The following is a 16,594-nucleotide window of genomic DNA, read 5'->3' on the forward strand; positions in this document are numbered from 1 at the left end:
AGCGATGGGGTCAATGGGAGGCAGCGGGACCCAGGTGCCAGCCCCATGACTCTTCTCCCTCACCTCTCCTCGTCCCAGCCCTGGCCTCCCAGGCTTAAATAGCCTGACAGCTTTGCCATGTGTCACCCAGCTATTGCATGCTTTTGCATCTCCAGTGAGGATGAGGCTGGGGTCACACAAGGTTGGTGCAGGGGAGAGGGTGGAATGGGGTGGTGGGTGGAGGTTGCTGGTCCAGGAAACATCTATGCCAAGACCACAGCAACCCCTTGTGCCCATGCTCTGCACTGGATCCCCACTGAGATGCTCTTCCCCTCACCCCCAGGGGCACAGGTAGCACCAACAGCCTGTCTTCGAGGACAGTCTGCCTACCCTCCCTCGCTTTTATTTCCAACCATTTCCCAGCCTGGCCTCACAAGAAATATGTAAGCAATGTGCAAACTGCACTTTTCTCTTGCCTAGGAGGCCCTGACGTTATCAGAGTCACAACAAACCCTGGCCTTCATCCCAACCCACTCCTGCCTCTTGCCCAGAGCCTGAAAGCAGAGGGACACAGGGTACCGGTGCTGCCAGTGTTGGCCTGGGCACCAGGGCAGGCCCCTGCCCTGGTCACTGCATTGCTCAGCCTGGGGAGTGGCTACTGTGAGTGCATTTCAGTTCCTAGAGTGCCATCAGGGCAGGAAAGGGAAGATGTTTCCATCCAGGTCGAGAGGGCATTTGGGCTCCATGTTTGGAAAGAGCCCCAGCCTCCCTCTGTGCCTGCCTCAGCCCCTGCCTCCTCCTGCCTCCTGCCACAGCGGGCAAGCAGGACACAGGGCAGGGGGGAGAGAGGTGAACAGGGGCCTCCTCCTCGGGGTGAAGGCCTGGATGTTGGGGTGGCAGTCACAGGAGTGGTAGTCCCAGGCCCACGTCACTCCCCCAAGCCTCCCTTCCCCCAGGCACTGCCTCCCACTTGCCTAATCAGTCTAAGGGCACATCTGGGAGTGTCCCCTCCCCACCATGCTCCCAGGTCTTGAGACCCTGTTGGTTCCCACATGCCTTTATCTCCCTCCTGCCCCACCCACTCACTCCCCTGTGACATTCTGAGGGGATGCTTGGAGAGGAATTACCTGTTCTCCTGTTTCCACCCCCTCCCCCAAAGAACTCCAGCTCAGACCCCAGCTCAGTCCTCTGAGTGGATATGAGGGCTGCCCAGGGCTTCCTGCTGGAGACTTGGGCCACTTGGCAGATCCCCAGGGCCCCATGAAGGCCTCCAGCCCCCCCTAGTTACCTGCAGGCAGGAGCTGTATCCACAGCACTGCCTTCCTCTCCCTTAGGTGCGTCTGCAGCTCAGTCCGGAGCCACTGGGGAGGGCTAAGGCACCAAAGTATGAGAAAGGGCAGCTTTGGGGTAAGATGGGGGCAGGCAACACCTCTACCCCTTGAAGGTACAGAGATGGGCCTGATGACCCCAGGCCAGGGCGAGATCTCGTGGGGCTATAGTGCACCTTCATCCTCCCTTCTCTCTCCTTGTCACCCCACCATTATAGTTCCTATGCAGTCTTCACTCTGTCCCCCCTTTGAGCTGTGGAACCCTGACACAATCCCACCCACCTTCCAGACAGGCCTACGAATGTGTGCGTGTGTGTGTGTGTGTGTGTGTGTGTGTGAGAGAGAGAGAGAGAGAGAGAGAGAGAGAGAGAGAGAAGGATGCCTTAGGACACTTTCTCCCTACATACTGTGAAGAAAGAAAAAATGTCCCCATATCTGCAGTCCTGAAATGCAGGGGATACTGCCCTGTTTAGTTTCCAGCCAACAAAACCAAGAACTCTCCCAAGACTGAGAGCAGACTTAGGAAGTGGTTTGGAAAGCTTACATCACCACTGACCTGCCACAGAGTGGGTTTCTGTGGCCCCTAGAAATCTGAGCCAGCTAGGGGAGGGGTTCTGGAGTGGGGCGCCGTGAGAAGCCCACTGAGTGCACTGGCTGCTCTGCCGTCGTCTCTCCAAGTGCTGGCTGGGGAGTGAGGCCCTGCCACCTGGTCCTGGCCTTGGGGCAGTGAGCTCACAACATCATAAGCAGGCAGGGGCTTCCTCAGCCACTCTGACCATGGCCCCTCTGCACAAGTGTGTGTCCCCTCCCCAGCCCCGTCATATCTCGGCCTCGGCTTCCTGCTGGTTCATCATTTGTTTTTCTGAAGCTTGATGGTCATCATCATGGGATACATTAAACACTAGGTGAAGTAACAAATGAAGTAAGTGACTTGAAAATGCTTTGAAAAATGTCCAGAACTGCACAAACACAAGTTATTGCTCTCAGTGTTTCATCAATCCAAGAGTGCCTCGCCAGACTGGGAAGCATCCGAGAGTCCATCTCATCCAGCTCTTTCATTCTGCAGGTGAGAAATGTGAGGCTCAGTGAAGTGAACTGGTTTTCGCAAGGCCACACAGAGTGGGTAAGGCAGAACTAGAGTCCTCAAAGGCAGCTAACCGTTCACTGAGCGTCCAATGTGTTACCTGTGCTACGCTCTTTACTTACATTAAATCCCTTCCACACCACCTATCAAGGAGGAATATTAATTTTATAGATGAGAAAACTGGCTGAGAAAGGTTTTTTTTAAACTTCATTTTTAAAAATTGAGATATAATTCACATATAAAGTTCACCATTTTAAAGTATATAATTCAGTATTTTTAGTATATTCACAAAGTTATACACCCATCACCACTATCTAATTCCAGAACATTTTTATCAGCCCAAAAAGAAATCCCGCACCCATTAGCAGTCATTCCCCATTCTTCCCTCTCCCCAGTCCCTGGCAACCACTAATCTACTTTCTGTCTCTATAATTAATTTGCCTATTCTGGACTTTTCATATAAATGTAATCGAACAATATGTGGCCCTCTTATGTCTGGCTTTTAATTTACTTTAAAATTTTGGTTTACATACAGTAAAATTCACTCTTTTTGATACGCAGTTCTGAGTTTTGACAAGGTACAGAGTCATGTAACCACCAACACAATCAAGATATGGAACAGTCCCGGGCCAGCCCCGTGGCTTAGTGGTTAAGTACGTGCGCTCCGCTACTGGCGGCCCAGGTTCGGATCCTGGGCGAGCACCGACACACCGCTTCTCTGGCCATGCTGAGGCCGCATCCCACATACAGCAACTAGAAGGATGTGCAGCTATGACATACAACTATCTACCGGGGCTTTGGGGGAAAAAATAAATAAATAAATAAATAAAATTATATAAAAAAAAGATATGGAACAGTCCCCATTACCTCATGCTGCCCCTTTGTAGCCAACTGTCCCCCTCACAGCCCCTAGTCCCTGGCAGCCCCTCATCTGTTTTCCATTCCTATAATTTTGCCTTTTCCAGAGTCTCCCATAAGTGAAATCATACAGTATGCAGCCTTTCGAGTCTGACTTCTTTCACTTAGCATAATGCATATGAGATTCATCCACATTGGTGCCTGTATCAGTAGTTCCTTCTTTTTTATTGCTGAGTAGCGTTCCGTTGTAAGGCTGTACCACAGGTTGCTTACCCACTCACCAACTGAAGGACATTTGGGGTGTTTCCAGTTTGGGCAGTCATGAATAAAGTCTCTATAAACATTCACATACAGGCTTTTGTGTAAACATAAGGTTTCATTTCTCTTGGGTAAATAGGAGTGGAATTGATGGAATGTATGTTTAATTTTATAAGACACTGCTAAACTGTTTTCCAAAGCAGCTATACTATTTTGCATCCCCAGTTCTGGTTGCTGTGCATTTGGTATGATCAGGGGTTTTCGTTTATTTGTCTTTTTGCAATTCTAATAAGTATGTATGAAAAAGGTTTTAAAATTTGCTTAAAATCACACAGATGGTGAGTGGCAGTACTGATATTTAATTGTAAGCTATCTGTCTCCAAAACCTATTCCCTTTCTTCTACACATGCTGCTCCTTAAACAATTTATTTATTCCACCTTGACTCAGAGCACAGTGATGGGTAGCTGGAGAATACACTCTACACATCAGAAGAGCCTAGGTTATGTTGCAGTAAGAACAACAACAAAACCCAGCTCCCAGTGACTTCAAATAACAAAGGCTTCTTTCTCATTTATCCTGCATATCCATTGTGGGTCAGACATGGCCTCTACTCCATATGCTTTCACTCCAGACTTGGGCTGAAGGAGCAGCCACTATCCGGAGTGTTACCACTTGCTGTGGCAGAGGGGAAGAGAGCTCTGAAGGGCTCCCAAAGGCAATTAAATGCTCCAGCCTGGAAGTGATGCCACCACTTCCACTTACATCTCATTGGCCATAACTAGTCTTATGGCCACACCCAAACACCAGGGACCAGGGACCAGGCAGTGCAATCCTACCACGGGCCAGAAGGCAGAGAGAAGGTAAATTTTGGTGAACAGCTTTAATATCTACTATATGTATTATAGAGAATTGTTGATTATTTAGAAGGTGCAGGGTAATACTAAGTGAAAAGGCGTTCGTATAAAGCATTGCATTATTCTAAAGATTAGTCCCACCCAGGATTTCCAACACTCTCGTCCCGGTAGCCACAGAAAGCCTTGGCTGAGTGCAGAGGCCCTGAAATGACACAGACAGGCCCTCCAGCTGCCCTTTCTCCTGGATTCAGGAAGAGCCCACATGGCTTATAAACACAGTTTCCATTAAGGTCCAGCAACGGACTGAAAATCCAACCCTTCTGCCCCCTTACTTCATTCCTCAGATTCATGTTGTTATTCCAGCCATGTGCTAACTCCCTTTGACTTGTGACTATGGGCAGGCCCTTCATTCTGGCAGTAGGTGCCAGGTACCCTCTGAGCCTCAGGTCGTAAAGCTATAGGGCAGCTCAGGCGGGATGGAGAAGGGAGCTGCGGGAAAAGGCACCTTCTCTACACAGTCCTGCCTGAGGCCTTGGACCAGACCTCAGAGAGTCTCCAAGCCAAAGCTGTCAGGACTAGAACTGCTGAGTAGTGCAGTGAATTACCAAGGGCCTGGCAGACAGAAGGGCTCCCCTCAGTTCCCCCCATATCAGCTGTGTGACCATGGGCAGAAATTCTCTGAGTTGTTTCTTCATTTGGAAAATGAGGATGATCATGGCCTCTGTTAAAACGCTATGAGCATGTAAATGAAGCATCTGGCACATAGCAGTTGCTTAATAAGTGATAGCTATTATTTTCATGATACTTGGAGCTAAATAGAAGCCCTGTGCATTTTCATATAGACTCTGCAGAAAGTGAGTTCTGGGGGCCTGGGACTTGATTTCCCTTGACCGTGGGCTATGTTCAGAGTGAAAGGATGAAGTGTTATTATTAATTGGCTAAAACTGGTGCTTTGTCTTCAAAGTATTGAAATAACTATTTCATTGTTATTGTTTTCATTACATGTGCACACCTAATTTGCATGGCTGAAATATAAGCCCAGAATGAATATAGATGTAGTCATCAAAAGTCCAAATGGTGATTAAAAAGAAATCTAGAGAAACTTTTTGCTAAGATATTTTTGCCACTGCCAAAGAGCTTTAAGCAAGTAAAAATTAGCTTTCATTTCTCTTACATTGTTGTTCTGGTTTTAATTCTTGAGTTTGTAATTACCTTATGTATTATGGTACAGTGGCTAATAAAAAATAAAATCTATAAATATTCACTTAAACTTTTTCAAAACAAATTGGCTTGGATGGTTAGACTCAAACCCATGTCGCGGCTGAGACAAGGCTGCCCCCTTCTGGGATTTTCCAGTACTGCAGTGACTCCATAGATAGGCTGTTGGCCTTCCACAGCTGAGAAGTGGTCCTGGATGCATGGGAGCCATCTGTTTCCATCTTCTCAGCTGTGGGTCGGCCAGTCGCTCCATGGTGCACAGACCAGCAGAGGGCAGTGGCCCTCAGGTGTTCTGGGTTACTCTTTGAGGAAAGACATCATATCTACTTCCCAACAATGCCTTACATGGGTATAGTGCTATATGATTTAAACAGCAGTTTCACGCATTTTTTTTTGCGAGGAAGATCAGCCCTGTGCTAACATTCATGCCAATCCTCCTCTTTTTGCTGAGGAAGACTGGCCCTGAGCTAACATCTGTGCCCATCTTCGTCCACTTTATATGGGACGCCGCCACAGCATGGCCTGACAAGCGGTGCAACGGTGCGCGCCCGGGATCCAAACCAGGGCTGCCAGCAGCGGAGCGCACACACTTAACTGCTACACCATGGGGCTGGCCCCAGTTGCACGCATATTATTTCACACATCATGATATCTCTGTGAATTAAGTCTGGACACAGTTGCTATCCTCATTGTACGTGAAACAACACAGGTTAAGAAACATCAAGTGATTTGCCCAAGATAACACAGCCAGTAAATGGAAAAAAAATTCTGGAACCCAGGCTTTCGGATACCTAGGTTTGTGTTCTTTCTGCCTAACCATAATAAAAATATTACTTTTATTTAAAAAATAGCATATTTACCATGTGCTAGGTCAGTCAATCTCAGCCCTGGCTGAACATTTAATTTTCCTGGGGCACTTAAAAAAGTAACACCCATGCCTGGGCCCCACTCCAACTAATTACATCAGAATCTGTGAGTAGGGTTCCAGGCATCCACAATGTTTATTAACTCTCCCAAGTGATTCTTTTTTTTTTTTTTTTTTTTTTCCTCTAAAGCCCCAGTAGATAGTTGCATGTCATAGCTGCACATCCTTCTAGTTGCTGTATGTGGACATGGCCTCAGCATGGCCAGAGAAGCGGGGTGTCGGTGTGTCCCGGGGATCCGAACCTGGGGCCGTCAGCAGTGGAGCGCGCGCACTTAACCGCTAAGCCACGGAGCCGGCCCTCTCTCAGATGATTCTAATGCAGAGCATCGGGCGCCATTGTTAGGTGCTTTAATAATGCCTCATTTTAACCTCATCACAATCCCATCAGGTAGGTATTACTATCCACATGTTACAGGTGAGGAAACCAAGGCACAGAAAGGATAAGTAAATTGCCCAACTCACCTTGGACACTCCCTAATACCACAATTCCCAAACTGTGCGCCAAGGTGCTCCAAGTCGCCACAGTGGGGTTCCGCAGGATGTTTGAAAAATTTCAGCAAAACGGCAATACAACATCTGTCGGCAGTTCACTGTTTCTACAGTAGATGGCACTACACTCCTTTTAATGACGTCATATTTTGCAAAACGGTTTTTCAACATGAAATCAGCGTGGAACAGGAAATGAGTATGATGGTGTTCAATTTGATTCTAGAGTTAATGTAATGCAATGCCCCACAGTCACAGATATCTCATTAGTAACTGTGGTAATTTAAGAATGAATTAAAATATTTTTTTCTTCCAATTTATGTGTATCATTTTTTAAAACCGCTATGATGTTAGGACATAAATATTTTTTAAGTTTGGACTTGAGTCCAAACCTGACTACTTAATAAAGAGAAATTTATGGCATTTTTGGGAAAAAGGCACTGCTGCACTAAGGGCACCATCCTAATGCCCAGGTCACACAGTAAAGGGGCAGAGGTAGGATTTGAATCTGGCCAGTCTGACTCCAGAGCCTGAACACTTAACCATTCCTTTTAACTGGGCTCTCAGTCAGTGCTTTTCTTCTGTGTTCTGATCTGGATGCCAAACCCTAAACATTGAGTTAGGAGTCAGCCTGGAAGTGATAGAGCAGACATAAAGTGAACACTACTATCACGACCACAAATTATTACGATGTCCTTTGGCAAATTACATAACGTCCCCGAGTCTCAGTTTCCACATCTGTAAAATGGAGATAGGAAATCTACACTACAGAGTTGTTGTGAGGATTAAACAAGATAAAAATCATAATATATCTGGCATAGAGCAGGTACTCAGTAGGTATTTGTTCTTTCTCTTTCTTCCCGTCTCACTTCCATGACAGACCTGAAGACACAGGGACACACTGGTGTCCACAGAGGGGTGAAACACACACACACACACACACACAATTTAACCCTCTGTCTATGCACAATCCTCAACCTCGAGCATATTATTTACACATACATACATATGTACATACATATAATCACAGCGTCTTGGCTGATTAAATCAGCACAAAATAAACTGACAGAACAATGAAGCAAATAAGTTCTTGAACTTGCTCTACTTTCTCCACATATCCTTCATGGATAGCTACTGCTATTGAGAGAGACTCTGCCAGCCTACAGTATTGTGCAGCCTCGACAGACCCACACCCCTCTCCCTTTCCAGCTCCCCAAGACATCATTGTACATGTCACTGGACGAAAGCACTGCTCAGGACCTAAAAATGTCCTCCATTTCATCTCAACACAAGCACACACTTGACAAGAGATTCTCACTATTGAGGTATATGGGGTAACTATTTGGTTTCAAAACTGATTCGGCTTGAACTAAAAAGCCTGACTTATGGCCTACCAAACATACATTGTACATCTGCTTACCCATTAAACTAAAGAATACACTCTCTTAAGATAAAGAATGAAGGGGGCTGGCCTGGTGGCATAGTGGTTAAGTTCCCATGCTCTTCTTCAGCAGCCCGGGGTTCACAGGTTTGGATCCCAGGTGCAGGCCTATGCACCACTGATCAAGCCATGCTGTGGCAGGCGTCTCACATATAAAGTAGAGGAAGATGGGCACGGATGTTAGCCCAGGGCCAGTCTTCCTCAGCAAAAAGCACACTTCCCCTCCTACACCCTATCTGTAATGCTCTATTGCCCTATTGGTAACACCCCGTTGGTAACGCCCTCATTAGTCCCTTCCCTGACAACATGATCATGGTGACCTGCTAATTTGCAACTGAATACCTCTTTGAAATTTTGATGAAAATGTATCCTGGGTGTGTATAACATATGTTCTTTGTTCTTTTTTTTTTTTTTTGAGGGAGATTAGCCCTGAGGTAACATCCATTGCCATTCCTCCTCTTTTTGCTGAGGAAGATCAGCCCTGGGCTAACATCTGTGCCCATCTTCCTCTACTTTATATGGCACGCAGCCACAGTATGGCTTGACAAGCGGCGCATCAGTCCACACCTGGGATCCGAACCTGCAAACCCCAGGCCGCCGAAGCAGAGTGCGAGAACTTAACTGCTATGCCACCGGGGCAGCCCATGTTCTTTGTTCTACAAAGATGTAAGACTGTACTGAAAACCATGCTTTTCCGGAACACTCTCTAAGGCCTTCTCGGGTTATAATCCTTATTTTGGTTCAAGTAAACTCACCTTATTTCTCTTATCTATAGAATGGTTATTGGTTGTGTTGACACACTCTTGCCATTGGTTCTGTCGATGCAAAATAATCAATAACCATTCTATACACACGAGAGATAGGTGAGTTTTACTTGAGCCAAACTGAGGATTACAACCCAGGAAGGCCTTTTCTAGAATGGAAGAAAGCATCCAGAGAAGCATGGCTTTCAGTATAGTCTTTTATACCTTTTTAGAACAAAGAACATACATTAAAATGCCCAGGATACATATTCATCAAAGTTTCAAAGAGGTATTCAGGTGCAAATTAGCAGGTCAACATGACCCTGATGTCGGGAAAGGGATTAATATGGGCATTACCAATAGGGCGTAGGAGGGGACGTATGCATTCTTAAGAGAGTGCATTCTTTACCTGAATGGTTAAAGCAGATGTACAATGTATGTTTGACAGGCCAGAAGTCAGGCTTTTTAGTTCAAGCTGAATCAGTTTCGAACCTGAATAGTTACTCCATATACCCCAATATGTGAAAATTTCTTGTTAGTTCTTAGCAGCACCAGCCCCAGAACAGATGACTGCCTCCCCCAGGTGTTATTTGTAGGAAGAAACCCCTACATCAGCCAAGGTGCCTGAGCGTTCACCTTTAGATTTTATTTCTTTGGGTTTGAAGGCTATTATAAAATAGACCTCTCTCTGCAACTCTCAGGTAAATCTTATGTCTCACCTGGCAGGTGGTTGAACTCCAGGTCAGCTTCTGGGGAGGAAGTGGAAGAAGAAGCAGTGTCCCTAACACATTCATCTTATAAATATCTAGTGAGCATCTACTATGTGCTAGGCACAGGGGCATGGGCATGAACAAGATGCATCACTGCCCTCAAGGCTGATGTTCTAATGAAGGATACAGGCTGGGAAACAGGAAATTACAAATCCCATGTGATATATGCAAATGCAGGAAGGAAGTATAGGCATTATGGGAGCACAATATTGGGGTACAGAATCCAGACTCAGAAGGTCAGCAAAGACTTCCTGGAAGAAGTGACATCTAGACTGAAACTTAAAGGATGAGAAAGAGTCAGCCAAGTCAATAAGGTGGGAAGCATTCCAGGTGGAGAAAACAGGATAGCACAGGAAAAGTTCTAGGAATGGAAAAGCAGAATGTACGGGAATTGGGTGTACCTCACAATTGTGCAAAGGGTTGGGGCATGGTTATGACTGCTTTCAACTCTTTTCTAGTCCGAAACCTAGCCAAAATTTTTCATTTGGCAATGATTTATGGAGCTCCTACTGTTACTGAACCTCTTAATCTCAAGTTCGTGTGCCCAAAGTGCAGTAAGCCAAATATTGAGACATCATCAGTGCTTAGAGACGAAGAAAGGTTTATTCGAACTGGCCCAGATGAGAAGGTGGCAGCGTGGGTTCTCTCACATCTGCCTTCACAAGAGAAGAGAGCAAGGGGTTTTGCAGAGCTAAGGGGCTTGGCAGGAGGAGCTTCCAAGAAACAAACCGGTAATCCGTATTTCTTTCACTCCCGATAAGCCCCTGGGCAACCTGACTTCTGGGCTTCAAGGGCAGTGGGAGGGGCGGAGGGGGGACTGGTTATCTGGTGACCCTTGAAGGCATTCTCTTTATTCTGTAAAACAAGCTCATAAATCCTTGTGACCCTTGAGTTACCCCCCAGGTTAAAGAGGAAAACGGCAAATTGACAAGATTAACTTCTTTTCATAACAAGGTCTAAAGGTAATCTTATTGAATATTTACAGTAACCCTTAGGTACTCGCTTCACTACTACATGTAAAGACTGCTGGTGAGGTGTGTGTACGTGTGAGGAAGCCTGCACACCACAACAGTATGAGCCCCAAATTAATCTTCCCTATCTTGCTACATCTGGGCACTACCTTCTTTTTTCTTTTTTTTTTTTTTTTAAAGATTTTATTTATTTATTTATTTTACCCCCAAAGCCCCAGTAGATAGTTGTATGTCATAGTTGCACATCCTTCTAGTTGCTGTACGTGGGACGCGGTCTCAGCACGGCCAGAGAAGCAGTGCGTCGGTGCGCGCCCGGGATCCGAACCCGGGCCGCCAGCAGCAGAGTGCGCGCACCTAACCACTAAGCCACAGGGCCGGCCCGTGGGCACTACCTTCTTAAGACTGTAGTGATCCCAGGCCAGCGTCCTACCTAGATGGCTGGCCTGGTTTGTCTTGGTTGTCATGTGTCCTAGTTATGGACATGCTTTGGATTCTCACAGCCCTGATGAGAAAGTTCCAGCCTTAGGAGGGGCTTGTATTTTTTTTTTTTCGGTGAGGAAGATTGGCCCTGAGCTAACATCTGTTGTCAATCTTCCTCAACTTTTTTGTACATGGGACACCACCACGGCATGGCTTGATGAGTGGTGTGTAGGTTCGCAACCGGGATCCGAACCCGTGAACCCCAGACCGCTGAAGCAGAGCATGCAAACTTAACCACTATGCCACTAGGCCAGCCCCAGGAGGGGCTTGTATTAACCCCTCAGCCACCAGGGGCAGTGGGTCAGAAGTGAGGCGACATAGCAAGGTGGCACTGCACCCATTCTGAGTTTGAGAGGCTGGAGACATCTCATTGCTCCCATCAGAAACTTAAGCACAGAGAAAGGTGGCAAAGATGATATTTACTTTTTAGTTGAGGCTTGGACACCAGAATTCTGACCACGGCTGCGGAGATGATTTGGCTTATACTATTTAAACCTTTGGAACTCCCAAGTTGTGTAAGACAGGAAGCTGGGGTGGGTAGTGTTAGAACAGCCAATCTCAAAGTGCTTGCTATTGGATTTCCACATGGCTTCTGGGCATGATGTCCCAGGCCAGTCCTGATGCCCACACCCATCCCCATCTGGGGACTTCGAGTTACCTAAAACACAGTGTTGACACAAAATAACCATTCTACAGATAAGAGAGCTAGGAGGGTTTTACTTGAGCCAGGGTGAGGATTATAACCCAGGAAAGCCTTTTCCAGAAAGGAAGAAAGCGTTCCGGAGAAGCATGGTTTCCAGTACAGTCTTATACATTTTTAGAACACAGAACCTACATTAAACATGCCCATGATACATATTCATCAAAGTTTCAAAGAGGTATTCAGTTGCAAATTAGCAGGTCAACATGACCCTGATGTTGGGAAAGGGACTAATACAGGGCTCACCAATAGGGCATTACCAATAGGGTGTTATCAATATGGCATAGGAGGGGAAGTATGCATTCGTATCTTAAGAGAGTGCATTCTTTAATGGTTAAAGAAGATGTACGATGTATGTTTGATTGACCATAAATCAGGCTTCTTTAGTTCAAGCTGAGCCAGTTTTGAAGCAAAGTTACCCCATATACCTCAATATGTGAAAATCTCTTGTCACCAACCTCACCACTTTTGTAAAACACCAAATTAATCATCTTAAAAACAAAAAAAATTATAAGCAAAATCAGTCAGGATAGAAATTGCCCCCAAGGAGACACTGCTTCCCAGAAGCCACTGAAGGCTTCAAGCTGGCTGCTCAGCCCTTGACCTGCTGGTGACTTGGGCAAGACCTACGCCCTTCCCGGCTTTTGGGAAAGACTCATCACTCTGGACTCCCTACCTAGCCCAGGTTTGCTGACCTCATGGGTGGAGGTGGAGGCTTAGCTGGACATGGACCTTTCACCTCCATCCTGCCCAATCATTTCCCTGCTGCCAGTCATGTCCCTACAGAGCGCAGGCAGACATTTGTCACACAAAGACTTGGGGGGGGAGGGGGAAGGAGTTAGACGGGACTCTGCCACTAAGGGGGTTTACGGTTCTGCCCCAGGCTTTGGGGGCTCCCTAGGGCTCCTCCTCCTGTTGCTGTGTGGCCATCCTCAGGAAAGTGGAGCAGCTGCCTCACCTAGTTCTGGGACCACGGCCTTCTGGAGGCCCCTCCACACGGAGGACAATCTATTACAGGATCCCAAGGCACTGGCAGACCCCCCCTGCTAAGACCTGAGAAGGGGGTGGCTTTCGAGGTGACTGGGAGTCCATGGTACACCAAATCACCTCCAAACCTGCCCGCCCTGCCTCCGGCGAGCAGGGATCCTGGTTCCTGGGGTCGGTTGGCCAGGCCTCTCCCTGCCTCGAAGTCCCGGGTCCAGGGTGAAGGTGAGGCCAGGCTTCCTCTTACGGGCGGCCCCGGACAGTTTCCGGCTGACTCAGCCTCGCCAGGAGAGCGCTGCTCCTGTCAGCTCAGGGCTCGGCTCTCCACCACGGAGTTGCCCGCGCCCTGGGCAGCCCCGGCTGCAGTGCGCGTCCCGACCAAGGATGGATGGACCCACGGACCGCCGCGGGGAGCAGCGACCACCCGGAGGGGAGCGAGGAGCAGGCGGGCGAGCAGAGGGCTGTGAGAACGCGTGGGGTCTTCTTGACCCCAGCAAGTCGGGGTGGGGGAAGGCAAGCGCGGGGGGCGGGGTGCTAGCTTAGATTTCCCTTCCCCCCTGGGACATACTTGGTATCATCCAGGCACTTGCATTAAATAGTGATACTTCCCCCGCTCAGGACTTCCCTAGTAGAGTAATTCCTGCTGCTAAGAGGAAGGAATGGTCTCCCCTCATGGCCCCATGCACTCGCAAGAAGCACGGGGAAAGGATACACAAACATGAGGCTTAAGTATGAGAGAGAGTGTGAGGAATGGTGGAGCCTGGATTCCTAACTTGGGTGTCAGCCCCGATTTTGCCATTTTTTGAACTGTTACCCTAGGTGAGTTCCCGTTGTTTCTCAGAGGCTGGTTTCTTCATCTGTAAAATGTATAATAATTATTATTGCACCTGCTTCTTAGAATTAAAGTGAAGATTAAATGAGACAAAACATGGTACGCACTTAGCACCATGCCTGGCACATAGCTCCAACTCGGTATATGGTTGTAAAATGGGCCTTTCGCAGGACGACACTTCATCCCAAAAGGCGGGGATTTCACACAAAAAGGAAAATACATTTGGGTAGGCGGGTTGTGTCTTGCCACCCAAACCATTTTGAATAGACTACAGCATGCTTCCCACCAACCACTTCTGTTTACCTTCTGGATAAAACCTAATTAAAGGCGAGCTAGGAACTAGGATGCAAAGAGTCCTTCCTAAAACTCCTAAAACGTGACTTAATCTTCCCATCTGTACACACACAAGGTGTTTTTTTTTTGTTTCTTTTTTTCTTGTGAGGAAAATCAGCCCAGTCGTGTGGTGGTTCCCCCCCCCCCGGCCCCGCCCGGAGCCACAGGCCAGGAGGCAACATGATTGTCTCCTTGTTGGCTTCATATAATCAAAGTCTATTGATTTTTTTTTTTGGTGAGGAAGATCAGCCCTGTGCTAATATCTGCCAATCCTCCTCTTTTTGCTGAGGAAGACTGGCCCTGGGCCAACATCTGTGCCCATCTTCCTGCACTTTATATGGTACGCTGCCACAGTACGGCTTGCCGAGCGGTGTGTTGGTGCGTGCCCGGGATCCGAACCTGCGAACCCCGGGCCGCCGCAGCGGAGTGTGCGCACTGAACCACTTGTGCCACCGGGCCGGCCCCTGATTTTTGTCTTTTTAATCATAGAGTATAGATTCCTCCCCTCCCGTTTGTCCTCGTTGCCCTCATCCAAACTAGAGTCAGTTTCTGGAAGCACCAGAAATCTCAGTTGAGTCTGAAAAGATGACTAAGAGTTCACCAGATAAAGAAAGGACAGGTTGGGGCCTGCCTGGTGGCGCAAGCGGTTAAGTGCGGGCGTTCCGCTGTGGCGGCCCGGGGTTCGCCGGTTCAGATCCCGGGCGCACACCGATGCACCGCTTGGCAAGCCATGCTGTGGCGGCGTCCCATATAAAGTGGAGGAAGATGGGCACAGATGTTAGCCCAGGGCCAGTCTTCCTCAGCAAAAAAATAGGAGCATTGGCAGATGTTAGCACAGGGCTGATCTCCTCATAAAAAAAAAAAAAGAAAGGACAGGTCACTTGGAGTGTTGAGAAGCGCACAGGCAAGGCTCAGAGGCTCCACAGGACATGTCCTGTGCAACAGTCCTCGGCTCTGAGTGTAGGAACCCAGGTCCCAGCTGAGGCTTTGTGGCACAATGGCATAGCACACAAACTCACGGGCTACACTACCTGGATTTGAATTCCAGCTCAATCCCTTATTAGCAAGTTCCTTAATTTCTCTGTGCCTCAATTCCTCATTTATAAAGTAGGATCATAATAATACCCACTTCCTAGGGTTGTTGGGAGGATTAAGTAAATTGATATATGGAGAGAAGTTAGAACAGTGATGGTACATAGTAGGTGTTCCATAAATGTTAGATATTACTAATCCCAATTCATATGTAACCTTTGGAGCAGCCCACCTTTTTCTTTCACCATTCAACCCTAAATTCGCTCTGTACGAGAAGCTTTCTTTGACTAATCTGAAATGACTATCCCTTGCATACCACCCCCGTGCACTTTATTTCTCTGAATCAATGTTTTAGCAAACTTATTTTCCAACACTGGCCTGAGTATTGGTCACATCAACAGAGAGGGAAGTTTACTGCAGAAAATCAAGGAGTTGTCTTGTGACACAATGACTCAGTTATACATTCAACATTTGGTCAGCAAATATTTATTGAGCACTTACTGTGTGCTAGGCATCATGTTTCATATGCCTTCCCCTAGACCCCCATGGAGGAGAATTAGGTGGAGGGTGATGGATTTAAGAGTCTCAGAAAGACCCACCCTTGTATAATATCTCTTCTCCTGACTACTTGAAAGATTTAGCACTGATTTCACTTCTTCAAACACCTCTTAAGGGTGATGCATTCTGGTTGGGTCAACCCAGAGAGGTCATACATCTGATATCTAACAGTAGGAGGAATTCCATTATCTGATTAACTCATCTTCTGGAGCATGTGGATCCACAAAGAGCTTCACTGGGGGCTGTGAACACTGGAAATTCTGTGTTTATTGGTGCATTTTTTCCTCTGGGAGTTCTATTTCAGGCAATTTAAGAACCAGCTAATAGGACAATCTTCCCAATACAAAACACCTAAAATATAGCAAACATTTTTTTTTTTCTGAGGAAGATTAGCCCTGAGCTAACATACATACTAATCCTCCTCTTTTTGCTGAGGAAGACCGGCTCTGAGCTAACATCTATTGCCAATCCTCCTCCTTTTTTTTTTTTCCCCAAAGCCCCAGTAGATAGTTGTATGTCATAGTTGCACATCCTTCTAGTTGCTCTATGTGGGACACGGCCTCAGCATGGCCGGAGAAGCGATGCGTGGGTGCGCGCCCGGGATCCGAACCCAGCCGCCAGTAGCAGAGTGTGCACACTTAACTGCTAAGCCACGGGCAGGCCCAAGCAAACATTCTTTTAAATGCATAGTAGATCTTGAAGGAAAAAAAGAAAGGGAAACCTACAGGGGCAAAAGACAAACACACATACAAAGCAAAG

Source organism: Diceros bicornis, chromosome 3, assembly GCF_020826845.1.
Source record: "Diceros bicornis minor isolate mBicDic1 chromosome 3, mDicBic1.mat.cur, whole genome shotgun sequence".
NCBI classification, from domain to species: domain Eukaryota; kingdom Metazoa; phylum Chordata; class Mammalia; order Perissodactyla; family Rhinocerotidae; genus Diceros; species Diceros bicornis.